This window comes from Bombina bombina, chromosome 5 (assembly GCF_027579735.1).
Source record: "Bombina bombina isolate aBomBom1 chromosome 5, aBomBom1.pri, whole genome shotgun sequence".
In the NCBI taxonomy this organism is placed as follows: Eukaryota; Metazoa; Chordata; class Amphibia; order Anura; family Bombinatoridae; genus Bombina; species Bombina bombina.
This window is the reverse complement of record NC_069503.1, coordinates 838,455,797-838,472,852: the sequence shown is the minus strand read 5'-3', so window position 1 is coordinate 838,472,852 and position 17,056 is coordinate 838,455,797. Positions and strand designations below refer to the sequence as shown.

Below are 17,056 nucleotides of genomic sequence, written 5' to 3'. Positions count from 1 at the left end.
CCCCCCCATCCCCTCACCCCACATAATATGCCTCCTATTGCAGGAGGACTGGATACGCGGTTTCTCTCGTATATGCCGCACCTTATTTACCTTTTTTTTGTTAGCAAAATCTTGCAGTTTGTCATTATACTCAGCTTCATGTCTCATATAACCTATGCAAGATTATACAAATATATATATATCTGTGCACATAATAATGTTATACCTATAACACCTGCCCTATCATATGCACTATTCACATAAGCATGAGATAAAATTATATAAAATCGAGGTCTACTAATGAGATCCATCAATGGTCTCCTTTGTTTGCATTGCCTTCTTGTATCTTAATGTTTGTGAAGGTCCATGAGTGGCCTAGGTTTGTACTTAGAAGGCTTCTAAATGTTTGGCATCCTAAGTATCCCATGTTTGCATGATATGTAATTTGTTACAATTGCGTTTTCTTTACGTGTATCCTGTTTCTTTTGTTTCACTAATCCTTACTGTATGTGACATGCAATGCAAGTGCTTATCTTTATGTTTAATGTATGCCTTAAATATACCTCAATAAAAATCATTATTAAAAAAAAATAAAAAATCGAAAAGTGCTGTGGTCATTAAGGGGTTTAAAATGCAAATTATTTTATTTGTGATGCTGCGTTTGATATTATGAAGATTACTATCAAAAGCGTGTCTTTCTCTTGTAAGGTGTATCCAGTCCACGGATCATCCATTACTTGTGGGATATTCTCATTCCCAACAGGAAGTTGCAAGAGGACACCCACAGCAGAGCTGTCTATATAGCTCCTCCCCTAACTGCCATATCCAGTCATTCTCTTGCAACTCTCAACAAGCATGGAGGTAGTAAGAGATAAGTGGTGAAATGTAGCTGTTATTTTGCTTCAATCAAAAGTTTATTATTTTTAAATGGTACCGGAGTTGTACTATTTTGTTCCAGGCAGAAAAATAGAAGAATCTGCCTGTGATTTCTATGATCTTAGCAGGTTGTAACTAAGATCCATTGCTGTTCTCACATATGACTGAAGAGAGAGGTAACTTCAGCGGGGGAATGGCGTGCAGGTTATCCTGCTATGAGGTATGTGCAGTTAAAATTATTTTCTAGAAGATGTGAATGCTAGAAAAATGCTGCTGATACCAAATTTATGTAAGGTAAGCCTGAATACAGTGATTTAATAGCGACTGGTATCATGCTTACTTTCTGAGGTAATACTCTTTTATATTTACAATATAAAACGTTTGCTGGCATGTTTAAAAGTTTTTATATATACTTTGGTGATAAAACTTTATTGGGGCCTAGTTTTTTCCACATGGCTGGCTTAAATTTGCCTAGAAACAGTTTCCTGAGGCTTTCCACTGTGTTACTATGAGTGGGAGGGGCCTAATTTAGCGCTTTTTTGCGCAGTAACTTTTACAGACTGAGACATCCAGCTTCCTCCAGGAGTCCCCTGAATGCTATAGGACATCTCTAAAGGTCCCTTAGGTTTTCCAAAATCGTTTGTTGGGGAAGGTAGGCCCACAGCAAGGCTGTGGCAGTTTGGTGTGACTGTTAAAAAAACCGTTTTTTGAACTAAGGGGTTAATCATCCATTTGCAAGTGGGTGCAATGCTCTGTTAGCTTATTATACACACTGTAAACATTTTGTTTGATTTACTGCCTTTTTTCACTGTTTTTCAAATTCTGACAAAATTTGTTTCTCTTAAAGGCACAGTACCGTTTATTATATTTGCTTGTTAACTTGATTTAAAGTGTTTTCCAAGCTTGCTAGTCTCATTGCTAGTCTGTACAAACATGTCTGACATAGAGGAAACTCCTTGTTCATTATGTTTAAAAGCCATGGTGGAACCCCCTCTTAGAATTTGTACCAAATGTACTGATTTCACTTTAAGCAATAAAGATCATATTCTGTCTTTAAAAAATTTATCACCAGAGGAATCTGACGAGGGGGAAGTTATGCCGACTAACTCTCCCCAAGTGTCAGATCCTTTGACTCCCGCTCAAGGGACTCACGCTCAAATGGCGCCAAGTACATCTAGGGCACCCATAGCGTTTACTTTACAAGACATGGCGGCAGTCATGGATAATACACTGTCAGAGGTATTAGCCTGACTACCTGAATTTAGAGGAAAGCGAGATAGCTCTGGAGTTAGACGAAATACAGAGCATACTGACGCTTGTATGTTTGATGCTGCCTCACAATATGCAGAAGCTGAAGAAGGGGAGCTTCTTTCTGTGGGTGATGTTTCTGACTCAGGGAAGATGATGCAACCTGATTCTGATATCTCTACATTTAAATTTAAGCTTGAACACCTCCGCGTGTTACTCAGGGAGGCTTTAGCTGCTCTATATGACTGTGATACAATTGCAGTGCCAGAGAAATTGTGTAGACTGAATAAATACTATGCAGTGCCGGTGTGTACTGATGTTTTTCCAATACCTAAAAGGTTTACAGAAATTATTACTAAGGAATGGGATAGACCAGGTGTGCCGTTCTCTCCCCCTCCTTTTTTTAGAAAAATGTTTCCAATAGACGCCACCACACGGGACTTATGGCAGACAGTTCCTAAGGTGGAGGGAGCAGTTTCTACCCTAGCAAAGCGTACTACTATCCCTGTCGAGGACAGTTGTGCTTTCTTAGATCCAATGGATAAAAAGTTAGAGGGTTACCTTAAGAAAATGTTTATTCAACAAGGTTTTATCCTACAGCCTCTTGCATGCATTGCTCCTGTCACTGCTGCTGCGGCGTTCTGGTTTGAGTCTCTGGAAGAGGCTTTACAGGTAGCGACTCCATTGGATGACATACTTGACAAGCTTAGAGCACTTAAGCTAGCCAATTCTTTTGTTTCTGATGCCATTGTTCATTTGACTAAACTAACGGCTAAGAATTCTGGTTTTGCTATTCAGGCGCGTTGAGCGCTATGGCTTAAATCATGGTCAGCTGACGTTACATCAAAGTCTAAGCTGCTTAACATTCCCTTCAAGGGGTAGACCCTATTTGGGCCTGGTTTGAAGGAGATTATTGCTGATATCACTGGAGGAAAAGGTCATGCCCTTCCTCAGGATAGGTCCAAATCAAGGGCCAAACAGTCTAATTTTCGTGCCTTTCGAAACTTCAAGGCAAGTGCGGCATCAACTTCCTCTAATGCAAAACAAGAGGGAACTTTTGCTCAGTCCAAGACGGTCTGGAGACCTAACCAGACCTGGAACAAAGGTAAGCAGGCCAAAAAACCTGCTGCTGCCTCTAAGACAGTATGAAGGAACGGCCCCCTATCCGGTAACGGATCTAGTAGGGGGCAGACTTTCGCTCTTCGCCCAGGCGTGGGCAGGAGATGTCCAGGATCCCTGGGCGTTGGAAATTATATCCCAGGGATATCTTCTGGACTTCAATGCTTCCCCCCCAAAAGGGAGATTTCACCTTTCACAATTATCTGCAAACCAGATAAAGAGAGAGGCATTCTTACACTGTGTACAACACCTCCTAGTTATGGGAGTGATCCATCCAGTTCCAAAGGAGGAACAGGGACAGGGATTTTACTCAAATCTGTTTGTGGTTCCCAAAAAAGAGGGAACCTTCAGACCAATTTTGGATCTAAAGATCTTAAGCAAATTCCTCAGAGTTCCATCATTCAAGATGGAGACTATTCGTACCATCCTACCTATGATCCAGGAGGGTCAATACATGACTACAATGGATCTAAAGGATGCTTATCTTCACATTCCGATACACAAAGATCATCATCGGTTTCTCAGGTTTGCCTTCCTAGACAGGCATTACCAGTTTTTAGCTCTTCCCTTTGGGTTAGCTACAGCCCCAAGTTCTGTGGTGCTTTCGGCGGTCCTAAGGCCGCGGGGCGTAGCACTGGCCCCTTATTTAGACGACATCCTGATTCAGGCGTCAAACTTCCAAATTGCCAAGTCTCATACGGACATAGTGTTGGCATTTCTGAGGTCGCATGGGTGGAAGGTGAACGAGGAAAAGAGTTCTCTATCCCCCCTCACAAGAGTTTCCTTCCTAGGGATTCTGATAGATTCTGTAGAAATTAAAATTTACCTGACGGAGTCCAGGTTATCAAAACTTCTAAATTCCTGCCGTATTCTTTATTCCATTCCTCGCCCTTCGGGGTCTCAGTGCATGGAAGTAATCGGCTTAATGGTAGCGGCAATGTACATAGTGCCGTTTGCACGCCTACATCTCAGACCGCTGCAACTCTGCATGCTCAGTCAGGGGAATGGGGATTACACAGATTTGTCCCCTCTACTAAATCTGGATCAAGAGACCAGGGATTATCTTCTCTGGTGGCTATCTCGGGTCCATCTGTCTAAAGGTATGACCTTTCGCAGGCCAGATTGGACAATTGTAACGACAGATGCCAGCCTTCTAGGTTGGGGTGCAGTCTGGAACTCCCTGAAGGCTCAGGGATAGTGGACTCAGGAGGAGTCACTCATTCCAATAAATATTCTGGAACTGAGAGCGACTGGAACTTCAGGCTTGGCCTCAGTTAGCAACTCTGAGGTTCATCAGATTTCAGTCGGACAACATCAAGACTGTGGCTTACATCAACCATCAAGGGGGAACAAGGAGTTCCCTAGCGATGTTAGAAGTCTCAAAGATAATTCGCTGGGCAGAGATTCACTCTTGCCACCTATCAGCTATCCATATCCCAGGTGTAGAGAACTGGGAGGCGGATTTTCTAAGTCAACAGACTTTTCATCCGGGGGAGTGGGAACTCCATCCGGAGGTGTTTGCACAATTGATTCATCGTTGGGGCAAACCAGAACTGGATCTTATGGCGTCTCGCCAGAACGCCAAGCTTCCTTGTTACGGATCCAGGTCCAGGGATCCCAAGGCGACGCTGATAGATGCTTTAGCAGCGCCCTGGTCTTTCAACCTGGCTTATGTGTTTCCACCGTTTCCTCTGCTCCCTCATCTGATTGCCAAGATCAAGCAGGAGAGAGCATTGGTGATCTTGATAGCGCCTGCGTGGCCACGCAGGACCTGGTATGCAGATCTAGTGGACATGTCATCCTTTCCACCTTGGAATCTGCCGTTAAGACAAGACCTTCTACTGCAAGGTCCTTTCAATCATCCAAATCTAATTTCTCTGAGACTGACTGCCTGGAGATTGAACGCTTGATGTTATCAAAGCGTGGCTTCTCCGAGTCAGTCATTGATACCTTAATTCAGGCACGAAAGCCTGTCACCAGGAAAATTTACCATAAGATATGGCGTAAATATCTTTATTGGTGTGAATCCAAGGGTTACTCATGGAGTAAGGTCAGGATTCCCAGGATATTATCCTTTCTCCAAGAAGGATTGGAAAAAGGATTTGCATACGAAGAGAGAAGCGCTCTACCAGGAACGAACAACAGCTCAGTGGCTTGTTCTATGGCGATTTACCACCCGGAAGCAGCCTCTTTTAGACCAGTGTGCTTTTCACAGAAGAAAACTTTCCTGAAGTATATCAGTCTGATCCTGCCAAGTAAGGTCAGTCCAGCCCCGAAATACCAGGCAATTCTCCTCTGAACAAGGAACATGACAACCCCTGATGATCGTTTCGTAATTCTTTTATTAGAAAAATAATCATATATGCATATATACAAAATAAAATCATAATAACAAATGCAAACAAAATTCTCTTGTTACAAAACTGAAATATTGACCCAAATTTTTGTCATCAGAAAAAAAATCAAAATGCAAACATTAAACTTAAATAATCACACAAAATAAAATTAAACATATTTCAAATACAGACAAAAACAAACTGGAGGAAAAACAAAACAAAAAAAAAACTAAATAATCCAATCCTTCCACTTCTTTGTCTTCCAGATACCTTCAGAATCTAATTCCCCATATCGCCTCCTATCAAAAGAAAAATACAAAAACAACTTCCCACGGATCATACCCACACAATTACCTACAGTAACTACCTCTTTCTTAAAAATCAAAATATTACACACATCCCACAACACCTCCTTCACACAACATGCCAACAACCATATCAATCTTGCTTTCTCCTTTTCCACACCACTTCCACACAAACCATACATCATCATATTAAAAGTAAAAAACTGCACTCCAGTCAAACCCTTAATCATCCTTTTCAAACTTCTCCAAACATCCCTAGCATACTCACAATTCCAAAACAAATGAATAACACTCTCTCTTTGAAAACAACCATCTCTAGGACACACTTCTGAAGCCACTAAACGACGCATTCTCTGAAAATCCCTTGTTGGCAAACACTTATGCACACTCATCCAACTAATATCTTTCTGCCTATTCATCAAATACTTATTACACACATTTTTCCAAACCAACACACATTCATTTTCATTCAAAACCCCAATCAACTCAAGACCTTCCTTCTTCTCCAACATTTTCAACACCATTCTGTTTGCACACCACATCTCCCTACTAACATTCTCCAAACCATATTTTTTAATCCAACATTCCACCCTTACATAAAACCACAGAACAGCAAAACATACCGGTTTCTTTCTATCATTCTCAAATAAACCATATCGTCTTAAAACATTTCCACAAGCATACTTTACCATACAACCAGCCATGCTATCCTTACCACTCAGAACCACACACCTACTAACATATTTCACAGCCAAAAATCTCTCCACATTTGGAAAACCCTTACCACCAACATTCTTACTCTTAACAACAACATCTCTTTTCAAACGCTCCATACCAGAACTCCAGAAAAAAGAAAACCACACTCTCAAAATTCTCTGAAAAATCCTCTCAGGTGGCGGAAAAACTAACGCCAAATATAACATAATAGGGATCAAAACCGATTTAATAACTAACATTTTTCCTTCCAAAGATAAAGTCCTTAAAGACCAAAACTGAAGTTTTCTACTCACTTTATCAAAAACATTCTCCCAACTTTCCAAGCCTTTCAAATCCACATCAAATTTCACACCCAACACCTCAATTGCACCTTCAGTCACAGGCCATCCACAGGAATCAATCTCCCTATCATTACCAAAAACTTTAACTTTACACTTATTCCAATTAACTCTGAAACCACTTGCCATACAAAAACATTCAACTAAAGTTTTCACCCTCCTCAAACCAGCCTGAGTCTCACATACCACACTCACATCATCCATATACCCAATCACTTTTAAACACCTTCCATTACTACCAGGAACACTCACACCTCTAACTAATTTATCCTTCCTCAAACAATAATGGCTCAATGACACATACAAATAACACAGGAGACAAAGGACATCCTTGACGCACTCCAGATTTAACACAAAATTCCTCAGTCAAAAAACCATTAACCTGGACTTGACTCACAATATCACTATACAAACATTTAAACCATCCAATAATCTTACCAGAAAAACCTAAACGTTCTAAAACATGAAACATAAAATCATGCACTACCCTATCATACGCTTTTTCAAAATCCACAATAGCAACAGACCTCATCCTCTCCCTCACATACCACAGTACATCACGTAGTAACAACAAACTTTCAGAAATCTGACGCCCAGGAACAGCACACACTTGCTCTTCACCCACAACCTTACCAATCACTCCACGCATTCTATTTGCCAACACCTTTGCAATAACCTTATAGTCAACATTCAACAACGTAATCGGCCTCCAATTCCTCAAATCTCTCTTATCACCCTTTTTAAATAACAAAACAATCAAACCTTTCCTCATTGAAACAGGCAAAACATTCATTCTAAAAACAAACTTACAAACATCCAACATATCCACCCCAATCAAATTCCAAAAACAAGTATAAAATTCAACAGGCAAACCATCACAACCAGGTACCTTCCCATTCTTAAAACTCCCAACAACCTCTGCAATCTCATCCAAACTTAGATCCCTTTCTAACAAATCATTATCATATTTTTCCAACTTAACCTCAATGTTTTCCAACAACTCATTTTCTAATAAAACATCTCTTGTTTTTTCTTTATACAGCTCACTGTAAAACTCATGAACTTCACGCAAAACACCATCCGTACCATTAACTTCACACTCAACCTTATCAAAAACACTAACAAAACCAGTCTTTCCTTCAAAAGCTTTCTTAAAAAAATATTTACTTCAAGACTCATCCTTTTCCATTTTCTCCAATCTTGCCATAAAAACAATTTTCTTTCCTTTTTCATACATACACTTTTTAATTATCTTTCTTGCTTCAGCAATTTCCTCATGCACATCAATACCACAATTTTTTTTCAATTCATACAAATACAACAACCTCAGATACCATTTATCATACAACTCACTTTCCATTCTAGCTTTCTCACAGCCTTTCTTAATAAAAAACCTCTTTATTTCCACCTTCAACCATTCCCACCACATAAGCACATTACTAAAATCACATTTTCTTTCACGCCACCTTTCATACATCCAAACAAACTGACGCTTAAACTTCTCATCTTCTAACAAATCCACATTCAGTTTCCAAACACCCTTACCATACTTGATCTTCAAATCACAATTCACCTTACACATCAAAAGGGCATGATCCGTAAAGGGCATCCGCTTTAAAGAAAAATCATCAACACATAACAATTTAAATAAAAAACAAAAATCAATTCGAGATTTTATCCCACCACTATCACTAAAGAAAGTAAAACCCTCCCCTGAAACAGAAACAGACCCGAAGGCATCCTTCAAACTGAAAGATTTAAGCAAATCAAGTAAAAACTTCCCTGAGCTATCCACCCTACAATCACTCCCACCCTCTCTGTCCCCATTCTTAATAATACAATTAAAATCCCCAACCAAAAAAGTTGACTCTCGACCTGGCAGAAAAAACTTTAAAGTTTGAAAATTAAGCAAACGTTCTACCCTATTTGGAGAAGCATATACATTAAACAAACGAAAAACAGTCCCACAAAAACTAAAACTAACCAAAAGTACCCGACCTGGGACAATATGAACTACATTAAGGATAGAAAAACTAAACCCCTTAAACAAAACTCCCCCCCATGCCTTTCAGAAGAACAAGACCATACTTTAGGACCATATTCCCAGTCAGCACATTTAGGATGTTCAGAGACACCACATTCCTGGAAACAAAAAATATTAGCAGAACATACAGATAATTTAAAAATTGCAGCTCTCCTTGCTATAGTTGTCATACACCTGACATTAAGTGAAGAAATGGTCAGAAACAACACAAAAATAAATTAAAGAAAAACAAAAAAAGCATCAGGACTTCTTCTTTCCTTTCTTTTTCTTAGGACTCAAAGGAGATCCTTTAAATCTGCCTCTGTGACGTTCCGACCTCCTAGGCTCCCCCTTGCCAGCCTCATAACCAGTAACTTCAGCAAGTTGGTTCACATCTCTTTTATCTAGATAACCAACAGAAGAGGCATCAGAAAAGTCACCTATACACTGGCTTGAGTCAGAAGGAACGTCTTTAGTAGAGACAGAAGGAAACTCTGAAATTAACAAATCAGCATCACTTGTAGTATCTGGATCTGCACCCTTAACTACTGGAAGATTCAAATCAGGACTCTCCCATCCATCAGAATCCACATCTATTTTTCGCTTGGAGGCAGATTTTTTCCCTTCAGTGTCCATATCCTCCTCAGAACTAGAGGACACAACAGCAGACCAATCAATGTTCTCCCCTTCACCAAGAACAGCATCAGGAGCAGCATCACAAGATGACTCAGTGAAGGAAAAATTCTCTGTCCCAGGAACAGCAACAGTATCATCCACAGAATTGGGCAACAGGGCTTCAAGAACATCTGAAGCAGCTATCACATTAAATGTAGCAAGATCCACTTCCTGAAGATGAGATTGGGCTTCCTCCACCTTCTCAGCCACAGGAACCACCACAGGAGCATCAGACACTTCTCCGACAGGGACCTCAAATGCAGATTTCTTGCACAAAAGAGGTAATATAGAGTTCAATGCCTTATCAGAGACCTCCTCCTCATTCACAGATGGCTCAACTGCAACTGAAGATGTTTTTTTTGCAACATCAGCATAGGAAGGCTTCACTCTATCAAGCCCCTGCAACATCATCAAAGGACACATCCTGCACAGATGACTTGAAGAACCACACAGGTCACAGGTCCGGCGTTTACTACAGTGGGCAACAAGATGATCCTCCTCACCGCAATTTCGACATCTGGCACCTGGGCAATTTTCAGCAATGTGACCAAACAGGTTGCAACTACGGCAAAAAAGAGGCATGTCATCATAGTATAGGAAACCTCTATTTCCACCAATGGTGAAAGTCTGTGGAGGGTGTTTCTTTCCACCAATACCTAATTCATCAGGCACAAACCGCACCCAGAACCTGCGCTTTCCATTGAAAGTCCCAAACTGATTCTTCAGCTTGCTACCTCCTTGAACATCATCAAAGTAGCGACAAAGAAACAGACGAATTTCCACATCAGTGACCCAAGGGTTGTACATATGTACTGTCACCGGGATTCTTTTCTCCCTCTGCACACAGGCAACAAATTTCATGCCAACCAACTCTGGAGCAGCAGCCATATCAATAGACCGTTGATAGCAGGTCTGTAAATAATGCTCATCGGTGAAAGCCACATCAAAAATCCCTCTTGAAGGGAATGACTGAACACAATGCAAACTTGCTCTTGGCATCTTCAAAACACCCTCCAAAACCACCTGCTGGACATGAGCCAAACCAATCTTCTCTCGAAAGTCCTCAGAAATCAACACCCGAAGTGTATGGGGAACATTTGGCACAATGGTAGCCATATTTGCCCTATTGCCTCTTTAGGCTGGATTTCAGAGCGCCCCTCCAAAAGCAGCATGTGGCTGAAGTCCAGGGACGATGCCACAAGGCCAAGGGAACGGCCCTACTACCCAGTTGCTCTACGCCTAAGGAATAGCCACCCCCCCAATAGCAGCAGGAGCCCAAACCCCAAAGGGAAAGGACCCCAGGCCGAAGGAGCAGGTCTCCAGGCAGCAAACCAAGACCAAGCACAGAAAACTGCACTTGATCCAAGCCAAAGGCCCGAGAAGCAACCTCAGCTGATCATTTCGGCCTATTGTGGGCCTCGTCAGTGAGGTGCAGCCACATTCCTCTAAGCACACTGGGCAAGGAGTCCATGTCTGGTTTCCCCCATCACCCATAGGGAGACTTCCCCAGGGTCATAATAATTTGCATACGAAGAGAGAAGCGCTCTACCAGGAACGGACAACAGCTCAGTGGCTTGTTCTATGGCGATTTACCACCCGGAAGCAGCGTCTTTTAGACCAGTGTGCTTTTCACAGAAGAAAACTTTCCTGAAGTATATCAGTCTGATCCTGCCAGGGTCAGACTGATATGCTTCAGGATATTTCTCTGTGAAGGGGCATAGTGTGCAAAAAGAACTGGCACCCTGAGGAATTTAATAAAAATGAACATGCATGGAAGTTATTCCAGCTTCTGTTCTATCTCATGGAGTGCTGTTCTCTCTCTTTCGATTTTTATGCAAATTATTCTTGGGTCACCCTAAGAGTAATGGGGAAACCAGACGTGGACTCCATGCACACTTGCCCTTAGAGAGATACAACTGCACCTCACTGACGAGGCCCATAGGAGGCCGAAACGATCGTCTGGGGTTGTTGCTTCCCTTGTTAAAAGAAGAATTGCCTGGTATTTCGGCGCTGTACTGTCATTGGGCAGGGTCAGACTGATATGCTTCAGGATATTTTTTCTCTGTGAAGGGGCATAGTGTGCAAAAAGAACTGGCACCCTGAGGAATTTAATAAAAATGAACATGCATGGAAGTTATTCCAGCTTCTGTTCTATCTCATAGAGTGCTGTTCTCTCTCTTTCAATTTTTGGAAAAAGGATTGTCAGCTAGTTCTTTAAAGGGACAGATTTCTGCTCTGTCTATTCTTTTGCACAAGCGTCTGGCAGATGTTCCAGACGTTCAGGCATTTTGTCAGGCTTTAGTTAGAATCAAGCCTGTGTTTAAACCTGTTGCTCCGCCATGGAGCTTAAATCTGGTTCTTAAGGTTCTTCAAGGAGTTCCGTTTGAACCTCTTCATTCCATAGATATCAAGCTTTTATCTTGGAAAGTTCTGTTTTTGGTAGCTATTTCCTCGGCTCGTAGAGTCTCCGAGTTATCTGCTTTACAATGTGATTCTCCTTATCTGATCTTCCATGCGGATAAGGTAGTCCTGCGTACCAAACTTGGGTTTTTACCTAAGGTGGTATCTAATAAGAATATCAATCAAGAGATTGTTGTTCCATCTTTGTGTCCTAATCCTTCTTCAAAGAAGGAACGTCTATTACACAATCTGGACGTGGTTCGTGCTTTAAAGTTTTACTTACAAGCTACTAAAGATTTTCGTCAAACATCTGCTTTGTTTGTTGTCTACTCTGGACAGAGGAGAGGTCAAAAGGCTTCGGCAACCTCTCTTTCTTTTTGGCTAAGAAGCATAATCCGCTTAGCCTATGAGACTGCTGGCCAGCAGCCTCCAGAAAGGATTACAGCTCATTCTACTAGAGCTGTGGCTTCCACATGGGCCTTTAAAAATGAGGCTTCTGTTGAACAGATTTGCAAGGCGGCGACTTGGTCTTCGCTTCATACTTTTTCAAAATTCTACAAATTTGATACTTTTGCTTCTTCGGAGGCTATTTTTGGGAGAAAGGTTCTACAGGCAGTGGTTCCTTCCATTTAAGTACCTGCCTTGTCCCTCCCTTCATCCGTGTACTTTAGCTTTGGTATTGGTATCCCACAAGTAATGGATGATCCGTGGACTGGATACACCTTACAAGAGAAAACATAATTTATGCTTACCTGATAAATTTATTTATCTTGTGGTGTATCCAGTCCACGGCCCGCCCTGTCATTTTAAGGCAGGTATTTTTTAACTTTAAACTACAGTCACCACTGCACCCTATGGTTTCTCCTTTCTCTGCTTGTTTTCGGTCGAATGACTGGATATGGCAGTTAGGGGAGGAGCTATATAGACAGCTCTGCTGTGGGTGTCCTCTTGCAACTTCCTGTTGGGAATGAGAATATCCCACAAGTAATGGATGATCCGTAGACTGGATACACCACAAGAGAAATAAATTTATCAGGTAAGCATAAATTATGTTTTTGCAATTTTTGCCAGGAGAGCTTTATAGGTTAAATCCTGGTCAACCTCTTGGTTGAACCTTTTTGATTCACAAAACTTATTTGGAGGCGGGTCAGCTTCCGCCACAGAGAATTACGGCTCATTCTACTCGATCGGTTGCCACATCTTGGGCTTTCAAGAATAAGGCTTCAGTTGATCAAATTTGCAAAATGGCTACTTGGTCTTCTCTTCATACCTTTACTAAATGTTACCATTTTTTTTTTTTAAATACTTTTTATTGAGGCAACAATGACATACATAAGTATCAATATATATTTTCATGGCAGCACACCTATACACATACATTAATTAGTATGCACTTAATACATAGGCATGTCTTGGAGCTATAAACAACAAAAATTCCTAAACAGTAGGAAATATAGAAGGCCATGAGCGGTACCTCCTTTTATATATAAGTTAAACCTTATAACGTGGAAAAAAGTTTATAATAGTAGTTAATTATGAGACCTATCTTTTTTGTAGGAAATCTGGAAGAAAGAGGTGGGTCTTTAGATATCCACAGTACAAACTTCACAGTAGCATACATAGGTAGCGTAGGATATAAGGGTAAGAAAACATCTTATTTTATAACTAACATTCTTCCTATAAAAGAGAATCTCTTGATGTTAGAGGGGGTTATAGCTGTAAGTCTAAGACTCTATCCCTGTAACTCTGGCATATTTAAGGCGCTATAATGTGATATCAAATGTGCCAAGAGTATATATAGGGGGAGCAGACCTATATAGTCAACATGGGTTACCCTACATAGATATGCAAAGCCAAATACATCTGACCAGTTAAGAGTAAAACATTCTTGTCCCCTAATAACAAGCTAATAAAGATTATTGCTGTCATACACATTCAATTAATAGAGCCTTCAGATAAATATGCACATTATTAAAGTGTATCAATAACAGAGATCATTAGGCAGTTTCAGAGCCACAGCCCCCAACTGAGCTATTAACTCAGTCCCTATCTAAAAACATAATCTAAAACTGATAGGCAACATATGTGCCTTAAACTCGACCTAATAACCTCTGCAATAAGTAAACTGGACTCATGGATGCTAAATATAGACTTCCTAGCAGTTGAAGCATAACTAGGGCTCTGAAATATATAAATGTCCAAAATAAAAAAAAACAATAACAGCAAGATGTTTTTAGTTATATAATCTCTAGGCACTATAGTAACAAACAATACCTGGAGAACGGTGCATCTCCCCTGGCCCTTTGGACAAATTAATCAAGGAGTCTTATATATTATGGGTGAGACATCAAAACAAACCCATATACAATGTACTAATTGCAAATAGGATGTGGAGCATCACCCTAATGGGAAACCCGTTTACAGCTAATTCTAAATGGTGGGGTAATTTAGAAATGGTATAATAAAACTATGTTGCCTCCTTTAAATATGTTTGTCCTAACAATAGCTTAGTAGTTTCACACATGCAATCCCACAGTGAATAATACACAGAAGACATTTAAAATTCTAGAGAGCTGTGGAGATTGTACACTTTCTTTTATGATAGCTTATCTACAGAGCTGAATAACTACTTCTCCCAAAAGCAAAGGAAAACGAAAATAAAGCGACTTTTGCTATCTAAAAGGAGCTTATAAATATTACATTTTCCCCTCTTTCTAATATAGCTATATCAGAGTCTCAATGAGCACTACATTCTGATGGGGGGGGGGGGTGCCGGCATCTATCGGACCTGCAGTATAGTGGATGTGAATTGGGGGGAGGAGGACTGTTATCACCTACTTGAGTCCCAGGTTCCATTCAGAGTCTCTATCAAAATATTAATCTGACGTTTGGACAAAATCTATTTCGGCTAACCTTCTTTCTCTATAGAAAGGAGCAGTCTTGAAGTGGGGTTAGGTCAGGCCTGTCAGGCCAACGGATGTCATTCTGCCTTTTACTTTTACCCGACCCCGACTTTTGTAACAACACCGAGGCCCGGGAGGCCTCCGGGCACCTCAGGAATCAGATCCATCTTGCACTCCAACGTGCGCCATGACCCCAGGCCGCAACCTCTATAGAGATCCGAGGCAGCGGGACAACAGCGGGCAACCAGCGCCCTCCCGGGAGGCCTTTCGCAGGGGAGCCGGCCGGTCTCCCCCATGTGTCCAGGTAAGCGACAGCCATCTGGGTGATTCCAATAGAGCAACCTTCGTGGGCCTCTGCAATTTCTGGCGTGGCGTTAATAACCACTGCCGCCCCAGCTGTTTCCATCTTAGGCGGGTCCAGTACTCCAGGAGTTTCCAGGTTGCCGACATCGGTGGCTCCGGTAAGTGTGCTGACATCCCACAGTGGGCCTCCGTTCATAGTGCTTGGAGCTGTCACTTCCACTCTTCTGAGTTCACAAGGCTGCGTCACAGGGGCCTCCATTAGTTTCATGAGCCGGTCAAATCTGCGGTGCATCTGCCGCTCAGACTCAGCAAATAGAGCTTGAATTTTAACGTAAAAGTCCTCCTCCATGTTGCACATAATGAGCAGAATGTCACTGTATGCTCTGATTACCCGGTTCCCCGGGGGGGAAGCTGGGATCCCTCTCCTTAGGAGCTGCCAGGGACCCTCAGCGGTCCAGACTGGGAAGTCCTGTTATATTTTATAAAATTTTTATAGCAGTCCATTCAGCCAAATGACCCCTGCATCTTAAGGTAGAGATTCTTGCTGGATGGCTGTGTAGTGAGCAGATTACAGGCAGGATGTAAAACTGTATTGCAGAGCTCCCAGTTTAGCGTCCATCTTGGACCTTAGCCCGGACACCCCCCCAAATGTTACCATTTTGATGTGTTGTATTGTCAGAAGCAGCCTTTGGAGATAACTACCAGAAGGACATTGCTACCATTTGATAATTGGGCCTATATATTGGGGGGGGGGGTTTATAAAAGACATATTTATTTTGGGTTATGGATTAATTTCTCAGCGACAAAAGCTGTTTTTCTTTTAATCAATCCCTTTCTTTTTACTTGTAGACTTCCACATCTTGGGTATTATATCCCATATGTAACAGCTTGTGGACTCTTGCCACCTATATGAAAGAAAACATACATTTTATCTTACCTGATAAATTAATTTCTTTCATGGTGGCGAGAGACCATGAGCCTCTCCATCTGTTTTGTTGTTGTTGCTTTTTTGCTTAAAGCACATCTTTTTTCCTGATCCTCATTTTGGCTTTTACTCCTCCTAAACACCTCACCACTTGGCTATATGTCAATCTGAGGTATGAGTGAGGTGGGAGTTTGTTTTTTTTTATAGGATTTGTAGGTTTGGGAAACTTTGCCTCCTCCTGGTAGGAATGTACATCCCATACGTAACAGTTCGTAGACTCTCTCCACTAGGAAAGAAATTAATTTATCAGGTAAAGTATAAATTGTTTATGCATCAACAATCATGACAGGAGAAGCATTCTTTGCAATAGTAACTAAGTTGAATCAGTGCTAAACCAAGGGAAGAGATAAGGGCAGGCTTCCCCAGTCTCTCTTAACTGCATATATATTCATGCTATATCTGAATATTAGTTTGTGATTGGTTAGCAGGAGTTCTTTAGTCCTGGGGGACAGGGAAATCAGTGAAATGAATAAACATAAAACAATATACTCATTTGTCAAAATAAAGCTGCAGTTTTCATTGCAAAATTCTCATATATGAAGGTTCAAAATCATGTACTTTACAATTAGTGTTGCCATTTTATGTTTATTTCTTTATAAGTTGTATCTGTCTTCTGTGTTTTGGTCCCCTTTTATTAAACATGGGAAGGCATTACAGTTTCTCTATACTGATCTGTATTTTTTAGATTTTATACTATTCAATATCATATATGTTATGAACACAGACTATTACATTAAGTTGATTAAGGGGGGGGAAAGTATTTTCTACTCTCCCCAGCTGTCTGTCTGTCTCTCTTTCAGTTTTTCTCTTTTTCCTTCTCTTTTAACCCTTCCCCTTCCTTACACTTGC

General features: G+C 41.1%; 1 protein-coding gene across 1 annotated transcript in view; it reads left to right on the top strand.

The window, feature by feature from the left end:
- ROCK1 (Rho associated coiled-coil containing protein kinase 1) overlaps positions 1-17,056 on the top strand; it is a 1,092,122-nt gene that overhangs the window by 623,242 nt on the left and 451,824 nt on the right. The gene's annotated exons all lie outside the window — the stretch shown is intronic.